The sequence below is a fragment of the Rhinopithecus roxellana genome, chromosome 13, assembly GCF_007565055.1.
Source record: "Rhinopithecus roxellana isolate Shanxi Qingling chromosome 13, ASM756505v1, whole genome shotgun sequence".
Lineage (NCBI taxonomy): Eukaryota > Metazoa > Chordata > Mammalia > Primates > Cercopithecidae > Rhinopithecus > Rhinopithecus roxellana.
This window is the reverse complement of record NC_044561.1, coordinates 46,582,353-46,597,928: the sequence shown is the minus strand read 5'-3', so window position 1 is coordinate 46,597,928 and position 15,576 is coordinate 46,582,353. Positions and strand designations below refer to the sequence as shown.

Below are 15,576 nucleotides of genomic sequence, written 5' to 3'. Positions count from 1 at the left end.
GTGTATGCCGCGGTTGTTTGCACCTCAAGTTAGCAGAGCAGGGATAGGAGTGGTGGCATTTTTGAAGACAGTCAATGCGCTTTGAATGTGGATTAGTTTAGTTGTACAGGGACATACGCATTAGGTAAATAGGACAGAAAAGAGATATTCACAATGGCAACTGAGGCCCGGATATGGTGGCTCAAACCAGCATTTTGGGAGGCCAAGGCAAGCAGATTGCTTGAGCTGAGGAATTGGAGACCAACCTGGGCAATATGGTGAAACCCTGTCTCTACCAAAGATATAAAAATTAGCCAGGTGTGGTGGTGTGCACCTGTAGTCCCAGCTATTTGTGGGGTTGAGGCATGAGAATCACTTGAACCTGGGAGGTGGAGGTTGCAGTGAGCTGAGATCACCTCGCTGCACTCCAGCCTAGGTAACAAAGTGAGACCTTGTCTTTTTTTTTTTTTTTTTAAGCCAGGCGCGGTGGCTCATGCCTGTAATCCCAGCACTTTGGGAGGCCGAGGCGGGTGAATCACTTGAGGCCAGGAGTTTGAGACCAGCCTAGCCAACATGGTGAAACTCTATCTCTACTAAAAATACAAAAATTACCCTGGCATGGTGGCGCATGCCTGTAATCCCAACTGCTCGGGAGGCTGAGGCACGAGAATCACTTGAATCCGGGAGGCAGAGGCTGCAGTGAGCCAAGATCACATCCCTTCACTCTAGCCTAGGCCACAGAGCAAGACTCTGTCTCAAAAACAAACAAACAAACAAACAAGCAAAAAAACCAACAAAAAACAATGGCAATTTTGAAAGCAAGGTGACCTGGATTAGAAGGGTGGGAATAGAAAGGACAAGATGTAGAAGATACTTCAGGGACCTTGGGGGAAGAACAAGGGGAAGAAGGAGACAAGAGGAAAAGAAAGAAATGAACATTTATTAAGCCCCGACTAAATGCCAAGGAAAGGTGTGTTTACATACATTGCCTCACTTAATTCCCAGTACAAACCTGCAGGCAGGTATCCTGTTTTGCAGATGGAGAAGGTGGTTCATAGGGATGTTAAGTGACTGACTTAAGGTCACAGGTGCAGTGAACGGCAAGTTAGGGTCAGGTCTCTCAGATCCTAAGCCTATGTTACATTTACCAATCACGCTGCCCTCCTAAGGGTGGAAGGTTTTGACCCTAAGTGGTGAATCATCAATAGGATAATCCCAGGAAGTGAGAAAGAGGGGTTTATGCTGAAGAAGGAGAGTCTGGAAGGAACTAGATGGAGCCAAGTAGAAGGCTGTGGGCAGAACCTACAGTTGGGGCAAGAGGAATATCTGACAGGTAGACAGGCTCATGCCTGTAACCCCAGCACTTTGGGAGGTCGAGGTGGGCAGATCACCTGAGGTCAGGAGTTCAAGACCAGCCTGGCCAACATGGCAAAATCCTGTCTCAACTGAGAATACAAAAATTAGCCGGGTATTGTAGTCCTAGCTACTCGGGAGGCTGAGGCAGGAGAATCACTTGAACCTGGGAGCGGAGGTTGCAGTGAGCCGAGATCGCGCCATTGCATTGTTACCTGGGTGACAGAGCGAGACTCCGTCTCAGTAAATAAGTAAATAAATAAAGACATGGAATTCAAGGGAAGGGTGTGTATTTTGGAGGGGGTGCAGATCAGCAGGATCAGATGCAGATGGGAGGCCATAGCCGTATGAATTCCTAAGGAGAGCTCCTTCCATCATCAGCAGTGACTTTCTGGATTGGAAGCTGGCCAGAGACAGGTTTCTGGAAGATGAAGCTTTTGTTGTTGTTGTTGTTGTTTCTATCTATGAGGAGAAAAGTTTTGTATTAAATTTTTTTTAATACTTTTCCATTGCTCGTTATTGTTAGCCTTTATTCTTCCACACTATAGAACTGACATTTCTTGGCTACTTACCCTGGCTGTGTCTGAAATCACCCACACTGGGAAATGCCATTATGGTTGGAAAGGTGTCTTTTGTTTACTACGTCTTGGTGAATCACAATACACTCTATTGTCTTGACTTGTGGTGGGTGGGGATGAGTCCTTCTGTCTTACAATTTTCTTTTTCTACATATGGTGCCATTTTATTAACTACTGGTGAAGGGATAATTTGTTATTATCGTTGTTGCAAAAGCACAACTGAATTTAATGGTCCCTAGTGAGCGCTAGTGCTATCAGCAGATGATTTCAGAACAGCCAGAGGATTTCCGCACGTCTCCTGAATGGTGATGTGCTACCTTCCTGAAGATTCTGGGAGATTTTGGCCCTTACACATGATGTGACTTCATAATAAGGCTAAAATGTAGATAATATTTTGACTGTACAGATGGGGAAACTGAGGAAACACAGGTGGGGTTTGCAAGTTGCAAAAGCACTCTTCAGCAGCAGAAAACAGATCCTCTTTCGTAAAAAGCTATTCCACAATCTATTGTTAAATTTTTTTTTTTTTGAGTTGGAGTCTTGCTCCATTGCCCGGGCTAGAGTGCAGTGTTGCCCGGGCTGGAGTGCAGAGGTGCGACCTCGGCTCATTGCAACCTCTGCCTCCCGGGTTCCAGCGATTCTCCTGCCTCAGCCTCCAGAGTAGCTGGGATTACAGGCACACACCACCATTCCCTGCTAATTTTTGGAATTTTTTTTTTTTTAAGTAGAGATGAGGTTTCACCATGTTGGCCAGGTTGGTCTTGAACTCCTGACTCAGGTGATCTGCCTGCTGTGGCCTCCCAAAGTGATAGGATTATAGGCGTGAGTCACCATGCCCGGCCAATGTTTGTTTTTTTGAGCCTGAGTTCTGCACAGGTTGCCTTTCCTGATTTTTTTGGTAGGTTCCAGATTGGCCCTGTATTTCCTTGAGCAGTGGTCTTCAATATCAGAGGAATTTGCAAGATGAATTCATCAGGGCATGGAAGGAAATTTCAAAATTTATGTTTCTTTTTATCTTTTGCCTTTAGATTTCTGTGTATTTCTGTTGGTTCAAATAAATTATGTGCTTTATAAATACAGAAAATTGAAATGTGCATAATGTATTTGAACAGTACTTCATGTATATAATCTATACATTAAATAAATAAGCAATGATAGGCATACTCTTTTCGGTGGGTATGCTTAGAACTATTGTTTTGAATGGGGATGCCAATAAAACCATTTGCATCGTAGTGCCCTGGACAGGAGTATACTCATTGATTCTTAGAAGGCAAGCCCAGTGTCTGTTTCACTTGCATTGCGTGTGGTCCCATAGATATTACTTGGCAATGAAGGTCAAGCTTTTAAAGCCCGTTGCTGTCATACTAGAAACAGATTTGCTTTGTGATTTTATATATCGGTTTTCTGCATGGGGACTTTGATGTATCACTGTTTGAGAAACATTCCCATGACTCCCCAGGAACTGCCTTTATGTTAAAAGAGGTTGATTATCCTCTTATGATTTTTTAGGGAGGGGGAATATGGGCTCTGTTTGATTTTTTGTTTTCTTCTACTTTTACAAATCTGATTTGCAATGACTTCATATGCTTTTTATTCTTTCCCAATTTGTCATTTGGCTAGGATGAACATTAATTGTTGTACAGCCAAAAAATCTTGCACCGGCTTTTAAATGAGCTTAGGTCACTTTTCTGGGGTGCAGCTCAGTGGTACTTTTGCCTTAATTGAATCACCTAGATCCTGAAAAAAGAATACCCAGTAGAGAATCTCATGGTGGTTACCATTGTGATACCTGTGGGTTTTGACTTGAGCAAGTTAAGGAAACATGGACTTCGTTCCAGATGTAGGGAACACAAAAACTTCCAGACCATCCTCCTAACTTTAAAAAGAGTGGATACTCAGGAGAGTTGGGCCGAGTCACTTGTGACCCATAGTTAACCCATGTCTTTCTTGCCCTCCCTCTATGCCCATCACTATGTGCTCTACTCTCATCCTTTGCTGGTCTGGTCACATAAACCAGGGCATTGCCTGAGGTCTGCTTGGTGTTGCAAAGCTATTGACTTCTTATTTTATACACTCACAGAAAAGTTAAATGATTGTTCTTACATGCTACATGTGTTTAAGTGGCACTTGGGCATGCTTATTTATGCATTGCAGATATATCGCACTGTGATTTGTACAGCTTTGATCATTGCCTGCATTCAGTGATATTATTTAAATAATAAGAGTGAGTTCAAGGTGTGAGTCAAGAGCATGGTGGGTTTCCTGCAGCCTGAGAATATTTTGGAGGCTGAACCTAAATCTAATTTACTTTTTAACTTTATGACGCCAAGGCCGAGATGTCCTATTTTTATTTTTGCATTAAGTTATAGAAGCTGTTAAATCCATTTATTATTGTGGGTATTGATTTAGTCCATATGAAGTGCGGTTGAGATAATGTTTGAAACTTCTGGTCTCTCATGGATAATTAGAGGGTTTGATTTTTGTTTTTGTGTGTGTTTTAAGTTCCATAAATCTGCATTGGAATTGGCCATTATTTGTGTCTCCATTCCAGTATCCTTCCTGGTCTAAGCTTTTTGGGAGGTGCTATGCTCTGAATGTTAGTGTAAATTCATATGTTGGAACCTAATACCTGAATGTGATAGTATCATGCAGTGGGGCCTTTAGGACGTGATTAGGTCTTCAGAGCTCAGCCCTCATAAATGGGATTCGTGCTCTTATGAAAGAGACTTGAGGGAGCCTGTTTGCCACTTTCACCAGGAGAGGATGTAGCAGGAAGGTGCCGTCTGTGAGGAACAGGCCCTCATCAGATGCTGAATCTGCTGGCAACCTGAACTTGGACTTCCCAGCCCCTAGAACTGTGAGCAAGAAATTTCTGTTGTTTATAAATTACTCAGTCTAAATTATTTTGTTATAGCAGCCCAAACACACTAAGTCAGGAGGGTTTTTTTTTTTTTTTTTTTTTCCTAACTGTATTGCTGTTCTAATGGGTTCCAGTCCTTTGTTTTTGAGGTCCTTTGTGGAATGGACGTCAAATTTCCAGTCAGATCACTGTAAGTGAATTGTGGCCTGTCAGGGATAACATTTTAATCCGGTGCCTGATTATACCTCAGAGTGGAAGGTGTTACTGTCGCCTTCCATTTCAGTTACCAAACCAGGAACTTGAAAGAAGTCTATGCCTCCTCGTACTTCCTCCTTCTTTCCTTAAAGCATGTATGTGACCACTGAGTCCTGGTGATCCTACCTGTCATTCTCACTACTCCAAGGCACTCACTGTCCCTGTTGGGCCATCCCATGTGATTGGTTGCTTGCAATAAGTCTTACCCTTCGCTTCCAAGCTACCCAGGTGGGAAAACTATGTTTGATCATGTAACTACCATAATAAAATATCATCACGTAATCCCATAAAATATAATCATGGTTCAGTTCCTTTATGTAGTATCCGTAGCCCCAGCCCATCTTTTTAGCTTCATCATCTCCAGCTTTTCCCATGCATTCGCATCCCTACAACTTTGGGCTAATGATACTTTCATTCCTCAGAGTCTTTGCTTATACCTTTCTCTTTTACTGGAAATTTCTGTTCTTCTCTTAGTGTAAACTCTCTCCTATCCCTGTTCATTTCCTCCCATCCTCCTAAGCTAAGCCAAATCCTATTAACCTGTCAGGACGAGGTTCAACTGAGAGCCTCTCCTAGCAGAATTAGTCTATTTCTTCACATCCTTCACTGTTATTAATGCCAGACCAGCTGTTACAGCCCTGCCTGACTGGGTAAATGCCCACTGTCTTCCCAGATTGTAAACATCATAAAGAAAGGGTCTATTTCCTCATTTCAAACATGTAACAGGTGCCCAGTAAAATGTTGGCTGAGTTGAACTGAATGTGTGATCATCAGTAAAATTCTACATAGATACTCTGCCTTACCCAAACAATTCGTAAGCAGTTTTTAGATAGTCTTAAGTGTAGCTATTTAGAAGCCTATTTTTATATACTCTATTTCATAAGATGCTGTCATTTGTAAAATGCACCACTGTTTTGCATACCACTAAGAAGCAAAGAAAATGACACCAACTAAATCCCAATACACCATTGTGATTGTAAGATATATTCAATTTCAGAAATGTTAAGAGTGAAAAATGGTGTTTCTTAAAATCAATGAAATAAATAATTATGTTTTTACATGTTAGAGCTTGTAGTCGTAATTGTATAACTGTGAAACAACTTGAAATGATTTGCAAATAAAAACATAAGGTCATTTTTTTTTTCCATTTTAAAATGAGGAGTGACTAAAGGAGAATTTGGGACCAAGTGCCCAGGGAGGGACTTGGGACTCAAGGCCTTTTGACCATGGTTACGTCACTCTATCTTGTGCTACCTCTGACAAAGTTCTCAAGTTTCAACCTCAGTTCTTCTCTTTCAAAAGATGAGTATTTATGGGTGAAGAATCACCTGTATTTTGAAAATCTGTGGGAAGAATTTCTTTAAATAAATAAATGTGCACACACACACATTTGTTGAGACAGGATCTCTCTCTGTTGCCTAGGGTGGAGTACCATGGCACAGCCACAGCTCATTGCAGCCTTGATCTCCTGGGCTTAAGGGATCCTCCCGGACCAGCCACCCTAGCAGCTGGAACTACAGGTGCATGCCACCACACCTGGCTAATTTTTTTTTTTTTATTTCTTGTAGAGATGATGTGCTATTGTGTTACCCAGGTTGGTCTTGAACTTCTGAGCTCAAGTGATCTTCCTGTTTTGGCCTCCCAAAATGCTCAGATCACAGGCATGAGCCCAGTCCTGTAAATGTTATTATTTTAAAGAAATAGGGATGAGGTCTACCATGTTGCCCGTACTGGTCTCGAACTCCTGGGCCCAAGTCGTCCTCCTGCCTCAGCCTCCCAACATGCTAGGATTACAGGCATGAACCACTTACTGTGCCTGGACCCTTTAAATATATATTTTTTAAATCATTAACTTTAAAGTGCAATATGCTTTGCTGCACTGTGATGCTTATTTAGTCTTTTGATTAAAATCCTTCTGTTAGGTTATGCCACCTAAACACATATCAAAGTTGATGTTCATAATATCCCTCTAGCAATGGTGCAACACAGGATCCTATCACAATTTCACTTTTTACATATGGCAGCTCTTATTTCCCAACTATCGTGCTTGCCCGATGCCTTTTAGTTATTAAATCAAGTTGCTGATCAATTCTACATACTTAATATTTAATATTTACATACTTACATACTTAATATTTCTAGATTCTCTTGCTTCCTCTCCACTTACAATGTCATAACCTTAAAAGCTTTCTCATTGTCTGGAGGATTGAAACCTCTCTTTTATTTTAATTAATTAATTAATTAATTAATTTATTGACCTGGAGTCTCACTCTGTGCCCAGGCTGGAGTGCAGTGGGGCGATCTTGGCTCACTGCAGCCTCCACCTCCTGGGTTCAAGTGATTCTCCTGCCTCAGCCTCCCAAGTAGCTGAGATTACAGGTGTGTGCCACCACACTCAGCTCATTTTTGTATTTTTAGTAGAGACAGGGTTTCACCATGTTGGACAGGCTGGACTCTTTAACTCCTGACTATAATCGCTGGGATTATAGGTGTGAGCCACCGCGCCTGGCCGGAAATCTCTCTTTAACCATGTTCTGTTAAAAGAATTTCATGCCGTCAACACAAGCGCAACAGCAGCAGAGACAGCCCCAAGGTGGAAGCAGCAAGTCCACTGAGGGGAGTGATTCTTTTTCAATGGGCCCTTTAGACTCAAAGCATCCAGGGACAACAAGGCAGATTTTCACACCCCATCCCTGTGACCTTTCCAGCGGGGCTTGGGGTGATCTTCTCTGTTGTCTGGGTGCAGGCAGTTCCAGCCCTTGTTGCTAACAGGCTTAGTTGCCACACTGGCCTCTCGAGTGCATGGCCTCACCACCCCCACACAAGCTCTTCCCTGATTCCAGAGTGACCACACCTCTCTGTATGCGAAGGCAGCTCTTGGTCGGGAATTGGCTTGGGGGGGGCTTGGGGAATGAAATGTTTGATGACCACATCCTGTTCTGCTTCCTAATGAAGGAAGGGGACCCCTTGATATCCTGGCTGTATTTTTGGCTGAAAGACTTTCCTCTTGGCTGCACGGGAAGGGAACAGGTCAGGGAAGCCAGGCTGTAGGGGTCAGAGGCTATCAGGGAAATTGCAGGTTGCACTTTCATGCTTTTGGGCCACTGGGGCTGGTCTGGAGAATGTCTTGGAGGTAGACAGAAGCTCTGAGTCTGACAGTTCCTTGCGGTGCCTTTTTCCCTGACTTCCCATGTTGGGCCATGTCTCTTAGAATGGAGATTCCCTCGTCTCCAGGCTGGCTCAAGGCTGAACCTCAGACTTGGAAAACAGAGAATTAGAACAAAATTTCTCACTTTGGGAGTCCAAGGTGGGCAGATCACTTGAGGTCAGGAGTTCAAGACCAGCCTGGCTAACTTGGTGAAACCCCATCTCTACTAAAAAAATAAAATAAAAAAATATTAGCTGGGTATGGTGGCACATGCCTGTAGTCCCAGCTACTCGGGAGGTTGAGGCAAGAGAATCGCTTGAACTTGAGAGGTGGAGGTTGTAGTGAGCCAAGATCGCACCACTGCATTCCAGCCTGGGGACAGAGCAAGACTCCATCTCAAAAAAATAAAAAATAAATTCCTTTCCTGGAACTTCAGTCTTTGACAGTGAAAGAGGAGCTCTCTTTACCCTCCATCCACCCTGCTGTGTGTCCCAGGAAGCGTGACTTCCCTCCTGCGTCTGGTGCAGCTGCTACAACTTACATGGGAGTGGGAGGCAGCTCTGTCCAAGGGAAGAGACCTAAGGGTGGCTCAGTTTTGGAAAATGAGTTGTTGAGTAAAGTGATTTGATTTTGACATCTCTTCTAAACCAAGGTGTTGATACGTTCTTGAGGCGATGATTTTGGTGTGCGGTTTAAGGATTATTACTCTCCTGTGTTTCATAGGAAGTATGAAAACACTGAGAATGAATACCATCCTCTCCCACAGTCTTCTTGCACGATTAGCTAGTTCTCTCACAGGGAACACCCTGTACGTTAAGCCACAGTGTGGTGAAATAGCAAAGGACAGATCTCAGCATTAAAAGTTAATGACATTCAGCTCCGTTTCTGTTTTCTTTGGGGATCAAATGTTCTACCCTGCCTTACGACATAAGTGTGCTTTTTTGATGTGACTGAAACTTGGAATTTAGGAGCCAGGAGCGAGCCCAAAGCTGTGTTCTAGCATTCCATGGTCACTACTCTTGGAGTGTGGGGTGGAATTCCCAAGTGTTCAGTAGCTTTGCGGCTTTAAGAAATGGGAAAAGGGGGGTGGGCGCGGTGGCTCATGCCTGTAATCCCAGCCGTTTGGGAAGCCGAGGCAGGTGGATCACCTGAGCTCGGGAGTTTGAGACCATCCTGATCAATATGGTGAAACTCCGTTTCTACTAAAAAATTCAAAAATTCACTGGGTGTGGTGATGTGCACTTGTAATCCCAGCTACTTAGGGGGCTGGGGCAGGAGAATTGCTTGAACCCTGGAGGCGGAGGTTGCAGTGAGCAGAGATCATGCCACTGCATTCCAGCATGGGCGACAGAGCAACACCATCTCAAAAAAAAAAAAAGAAAGAAAGAAAGAAAGAAAGAAAGAAATGGGAAAAGAGATGCTGCTTGGATTTTGGAGAAAGCACGTGATTCTCATGGTGTGTCCTGAAAACATTATTACATCCATTTCAGTGAGCTGGGGCCTCATCTGAACCATTCCTAGAGTCAGGCTGTATGAGTATTTGGGAGATTTGGACACTGGCTGTGTGACACAGCCCTTGGGGGTTGGGTGGCTTCCAAACCCTGTTGGGAGCAAGCTTTGCAGGAAGTGACATGGTGTCAGTGTTGCAGTACGTTGGCAGCTGTTAGTCAGTGGTGTAGTTCCAAGGCGATAAACACCAAGAACTTAGGAGAAGTCTAAAGAGTATTTTGGCCTGATGCCATGAACACAGTGCCAGCCAGATAGTAAGCTTTCCGTAAATGGTAGCTCGCTCTAAGTTGAGGTACATATTAACTTCACTTTGAAATGTACCGACTTTACTCCTAAGAAATATGGTAATGTCTGTCCTGGCTGAACCTGTTGGTTAAGTATTGCCAAAGATTTACTGCTCTAAAATTAAAGTTATGATTTTAGATAGTTCCTGACTTGTGGTTGACTTAAACATATTGATTGTATGAATATGTTTTCTTGCTTATTTATTTAGGATACATTTGGATACATTAGGAAGTAACATTGCCGGAAACTAGGGCAGTCTATGGATATGGAAACTTCTGGGGTCTTTGGATGTCTTTTTATACCTGCCTTAAAACAATGGTGGGGCTAAAAGTTTTTCATCATGCTTTATGGAGTAGGAACCTGGGGCCCTTATCATGGCTTATGCGTCTGTTCGGAGGAATTGGTCTTTCACTGGGAGTCCTGGCCCTGCCCCAGGGCCATCAGTGGGAAGGTGGAGTGGCTCTGCTTTGTGCATGAATCCTTATTGCCATCTCAGCTTTCACAGAAGCCAGACAAACACACCCTTGGTGAAACAGTGGCTTTACACCAGATGGGGTGTGGTCATCTGTCAGCATGTCCTAGTTACAATCAGCTGTGAGCCAGAGAGCCCGTCTCAAGGTCACCCCCCTCAGTCATGCTTCTGCACTCCGTGGAAGGCAGACAGTGCTCAAGAAGAATTTCCTGGAAGGAACACCGTCTGTCCCTTCTGCAGCAGTATCCTGCATCTTCAAGACGGCTGTTTGCTGCTGAATTGTGATTTTTAAAAAAATAATTGTCCAAGACAAGAAACATTTCTATGAAATTTGTCACTGAGCCTTCGTGGAAGGATGAGGTCTAGAGCATTGCTCATCACATCACAGTGGCCTCAGAGGACCACCAGTGGAGACTCCTGTCTGATCCGAGTACCAAGAACCGAGAACTTTTGTGCTTCCTTTGAGCCATCGATTTGGACATTGTGAATTTTACAACTGCCATGTTTTTCCTATTTGACTTGGCTGTTATAAAGCTTACTGTTAAATGGAGCTAGGTATGTAGCTCAATAGGATATGCATGGTTACCCTCTTTCCTCCTATTACTTATTAAATTCTGTATCCTTGGAAGTCATTCCCAAGTTTTTTCTTAAGTATCAGTTTAAAAAGTGATGAGACTTCTTTAACTTTTATTTCTGAGCCATTTAAAATTTTCTAATGCGCTAGATCCATCCATCTGCATCTATCCATCTACCATCCATCAATGATCCATTCACCATCCACTATCCCTCTATCCATCCATCCACCCATCTACCATTCATCCGTGTCTCTATCTCCATCCACCACCCATCCATCCATCTACCATTCATCCATATATCTATTATCTATCACCATCTGTCCATCTGCCATCCATCCACCATCCATCCATCCATCCATCCATCCATCCATCCATCCATCCATCCCTCCATCCCTCCATCCCTCCATCCCTCCATCCCTCCATCCCTCCATCCATCCATCTACCCATCTACCATCCACCTATTTATCTGTCAGTACTGATTTAGGGTCTAAGTATGACTATTAAAAACTAAGGTTGTTGGTGCTTATTGCATATGAAATAAATGTTTAGGATTTTGATCCAAGACCTCTGCCCGCACCATTTAAGCTCTGTGTAAAGGAAAACTTCCTGATTGTCATTAACCTACTGGTTATGGAAAATTTGGGGACACTAAATCATAGTAAACACAGTAAGAATTTACATACTTATATAAATTTTATAGTTTATAGTGTTATAAACTTATAGGAATCTTATAGGAATCTTACAGTTATATAGCTACACAGCTGTATACAGCTGTTAGCTGTACAGTTATACAGCTTATAGGAATCTTACAATTTCCTATAAGAAAAGATGTTAGAGGTAAGTATTGGTAAGGCAAACATATTATGTCCTCATTTTTTCTGATGGTTTTCAGAGTGGGTAATTTACTATCCAAAAGTCACATAATTTATGAAGTAATAGCACCTGGTAATTGAACTTGGGTATTTCCAGGGCAAATACAATACAGTGTCTTTTTCTCTATACACTGATCCCTGGAACTTGCAAGGACTTAAAAATGACAGAATGCCCCTTATGAGTGTGTTTTTGTTGTTGTTGTTTGTTGTTTGTTTTTTGAGTTAGGGTCTCACTCTGTTGCCCAGGCTATAACCTCAAACTCCTGGGCTCAAGGGATCCTCTGACCTCAGCCTCCCAAGTAGCTGGGAATACACATACGCCACCATGCCCAGCTAATTTTTAAAATTTTTTTTGTAGAGGTGGGTGTCTCACTGTTTTGCTCAGGCTAGTCTTGAACTCCTGTCCTCAAGCCATCCTCCCACCTCAGCCTCCCAAAGCACTGAGCCACTGTGTCTGTCCCCTGCCCCCCACCCCCAAGTGTCTTTGACACTTTGAAGGTGAAAAAGAAAGTTCTGGTTTGGCAGACATTTTTGGAAAAGCCAAGGATTAAATGCTGTGGACACACTATTTCTGACACCGTATTTTCATCTTAAATAATATTACAGGAGTGGAGCATTGGGACTTCTCAGCCCTATCAATTTTTGCAGGTATTTGAAGCCTGAGATTAGTTTTGGTAATACCTTCTTCACTTCCAGTACACGCATATTCCTGCGAAAACTAGTCATTTGACATATGACACAGAAATTGGCTGTATGAATTGAGGATTGTATTAGTCCATTTTCACGCTGCTGATGAACACATACCCCAGACTGGGCAATTTACAAAAGAAAGAGGTTTAGCTGGACTCATAGTTCCACGTGGCTGGGGATACCTCACAGTCAAGGCGGAAGGCAAGAAGGAGAAAGTCCCATCTTAGATGGCCGCAGGCAAAGAGAGAGCTTGTGCAGGGGAACTCCTCTTTGTAAAACCATCAGATCTCTTGAGACCCACTCACCAACTGGGAGAACAGCACAGGAAAGACCTGCCCCGATGATTCAAATACCTTTCACTGGGTCTCTCCCATGACACATGGGAATTGTGGGAGTTAGAATTCAAGATGAGATTTTGGTGGGGACACTGCCAAACCATATCAAGGATGTCTCAGAGTGAGACTGAAAAACTTGGTAATCTCCGCATTCAGTTCCCTAAGAGTCATCTTAATGTAATGTAAGCAGGCCTACTGGTACTGCTGGATTTCATCAGTATGGCTGTGTGTGTGTGTGTGTGTGTGTGTGTGTGTGTGTGTGTGTGTGTGTGTGTGTTGTAGCCAATTGAGTAGACCACATGCATCTGATAGCTGGATTAGTTAATTCTCCAATTTGTTCCACAGCAAATTTAAGGTGACTGATGTCATTCAATTTATAACATATGATTCAGTTTCAGTGAAGTGGGTATCATTTTGCTAAGGAAGCCTACATAATACTGGCCCATTCTGTAGCACATTCCTTATGGTTTAAACATTTTAAATAGTAGTGGAAATAATAGCTAATGTTTATTGAGAACCGATCATGGGATACGGTAACGTTTATTGAGAACTGATAATGGGATAATTCTGTAACATAGATGATCTCATTTAAAGCTCATGACAGCCCAATGATTTAGGAATCTTATCGTCCCCACTTGTTAGAGGGATAGGACATTTAGAGTTTGCCCCAGGTCATGCTGAAAGTAAAGATTTGACTTGCAAAGCCAAGATGTGACCGGATGCGTGCAGCCCGACTCCCAGCTTGGACTGCCAACACTGAGCTTGGTGCGTAGCTGTCTCCCAGTGAAACTGAGTTCTTTGCAGCTCTTGGAGAAAACCCAGAGTACTGACAGTTCCCAAATTGCTGTGGTGGCATCCATTCACAAGGCCATGATGCAGTTAACTTGCTGTAAGGGAAATGGATACGTACGTGTTGGCACGTTTTGACCTTAGCATATCTGCTGATTGTGGAGCTCTTCATTAGGCCGCGTCGTGGATCAGTTCCACAACCAGGGTCATAGGCAAATTTTTTCCCCACCAAAATCAGAAAGAAGTTATACCAAATCAACTCCATTTTGCTCTCCTTTGTGTTTTTCAAATAATGCCCTTTCTCCCTGTATTGTTTGTTTGTTTGTTTATTTATTTATTTGCTCAGGGACTAGAAGAATATAGATAGAGAAAAAAATGTATTCTATCTGAATACGTAATTTTTTTTAAAGTATAGAAAATGCATTATCAGCCTCCGTTGTGCAGGTGGAAGGACAGCCGCCTGCCTGCCTCCTTTGCCAGCAAGAATCTAGCCTTGCAAATTATTGGCAGCTGGCACCGTAATGAGTCCATTTCAGCATAAATGGGCTATTGCTTATTAATTTCTGCCAGTTCCTAAGCAATTCAGGAACTGCTTTGGAAATTTGGAAATTTGCAGAGAGCATTTTAAGGAGGATGGCCAGGGAAAGGGAGTGAACCGGGTAGCAATGGGGGCATTGTGGAAAGGGAACATATTGTGGGGTAATAATGGGGTGTTGCTGAGAACTTGTGCTCCTTTCCCTGCAAGCGTGAGTCACTAACTTCATGGTTAAATAGCATATTTTCCAAGATAAGGAAGAACTGTCTTTGCTTACTGTTCCATTCTGGATAGACATATATATTTATTGACTTACTGCCTGTATGTGGCTCCCTTCCACAAAATAGGCAGTTTTCTTCATGTTCCTGCTCAAAGTATTTGCCATCTCAGGTTCCCACCTGCTGAAACCACCAGCAGTGGGCAGCCCCAGGGAAATGTCTGGGAAGAAAGTACCAAAATGAAGCCACCCGAAGAGGCCCTTCAGGCCTTTGTTTGGCTTGCCCTTAGTATTTGTCATTTCACCTCTACCAGCAGGCTTTAAAAAGATGAAGGAAATCAAACAACGCCATTAACCCCACGTGTTCCTGGAGCTCTTGGTCCTTGATTTGCCATGTTAAATTACAGTTTGGATCTTTTACCTAAATTCTTTCCCATGCATATTCTTCATGTGTTTTCTCTGAATTTGATGTTTGCCTTCGCGAGAAAACGTGTATACAATGGAAAGTTCTATGTGATGGATTTGGGCTTCTGTTTTACTCTCTTTCCACATTTTCTTCAATATTCGTTGTAAATACAGCACTGCTTTGAGAATAACTGAGGGTTGCTCGTTTCCTTTCATTTCTGTTTCTTGAGACTCTGAAGATTGAGTGGGACATGGGAACCATTCCGTGATAACCTGTTTCTGTTCTCCAGCACCTTAATATAAACAGATAGGTTAAAATAATAAGATGACTTAGTCTGTAGGGCTATGGATTACCCTAAATGTAAATAGGCTGGTATTTATTTATTTATTTATTTATCTATTTATCTGATTTAAGCCTGTCGTTTTATGCCTGTATCCAAATGTTACATCATTTGATTTGGGATGTCATATTGTTATAGGAAAGGGGTCCCAACCCAGACCCCAAGAGAGTGTTCTTGGATCTCACGCAAGAAAGAACTCAGGGAGAGTTTATAAAGTCAAAGCAAGTTTATTAAGAAAGCGAAGGAATGGCCGGGCGCGGTGGCTCAAGCCTGTAATCCCAGCACTTTGGGAGGCCGAGACGGGCGGATCATGAGGTCAGGAGATCGAGACCATCCTGGCTAATACGGTGAAACCCCGTCTCTACTAAAAATACAAAA

At 42.9% G+C, this 15,576-nt stretch overlaps 1 protein-coding gene across 3 annotated transcripts in view; it reads left to right on the top strand.

The window, feature by feature from the left end:
- TIAM1 (TIAM Rac1 associated GEF 1) overlaps positions 1–15,576 on the top strand; it is a 230,278-nt gene that overhangs the window by 51,688 nt on the left and 163,014 nt on the right. The gene's annotated exons all lie outside the window — the stretch shown is intronic.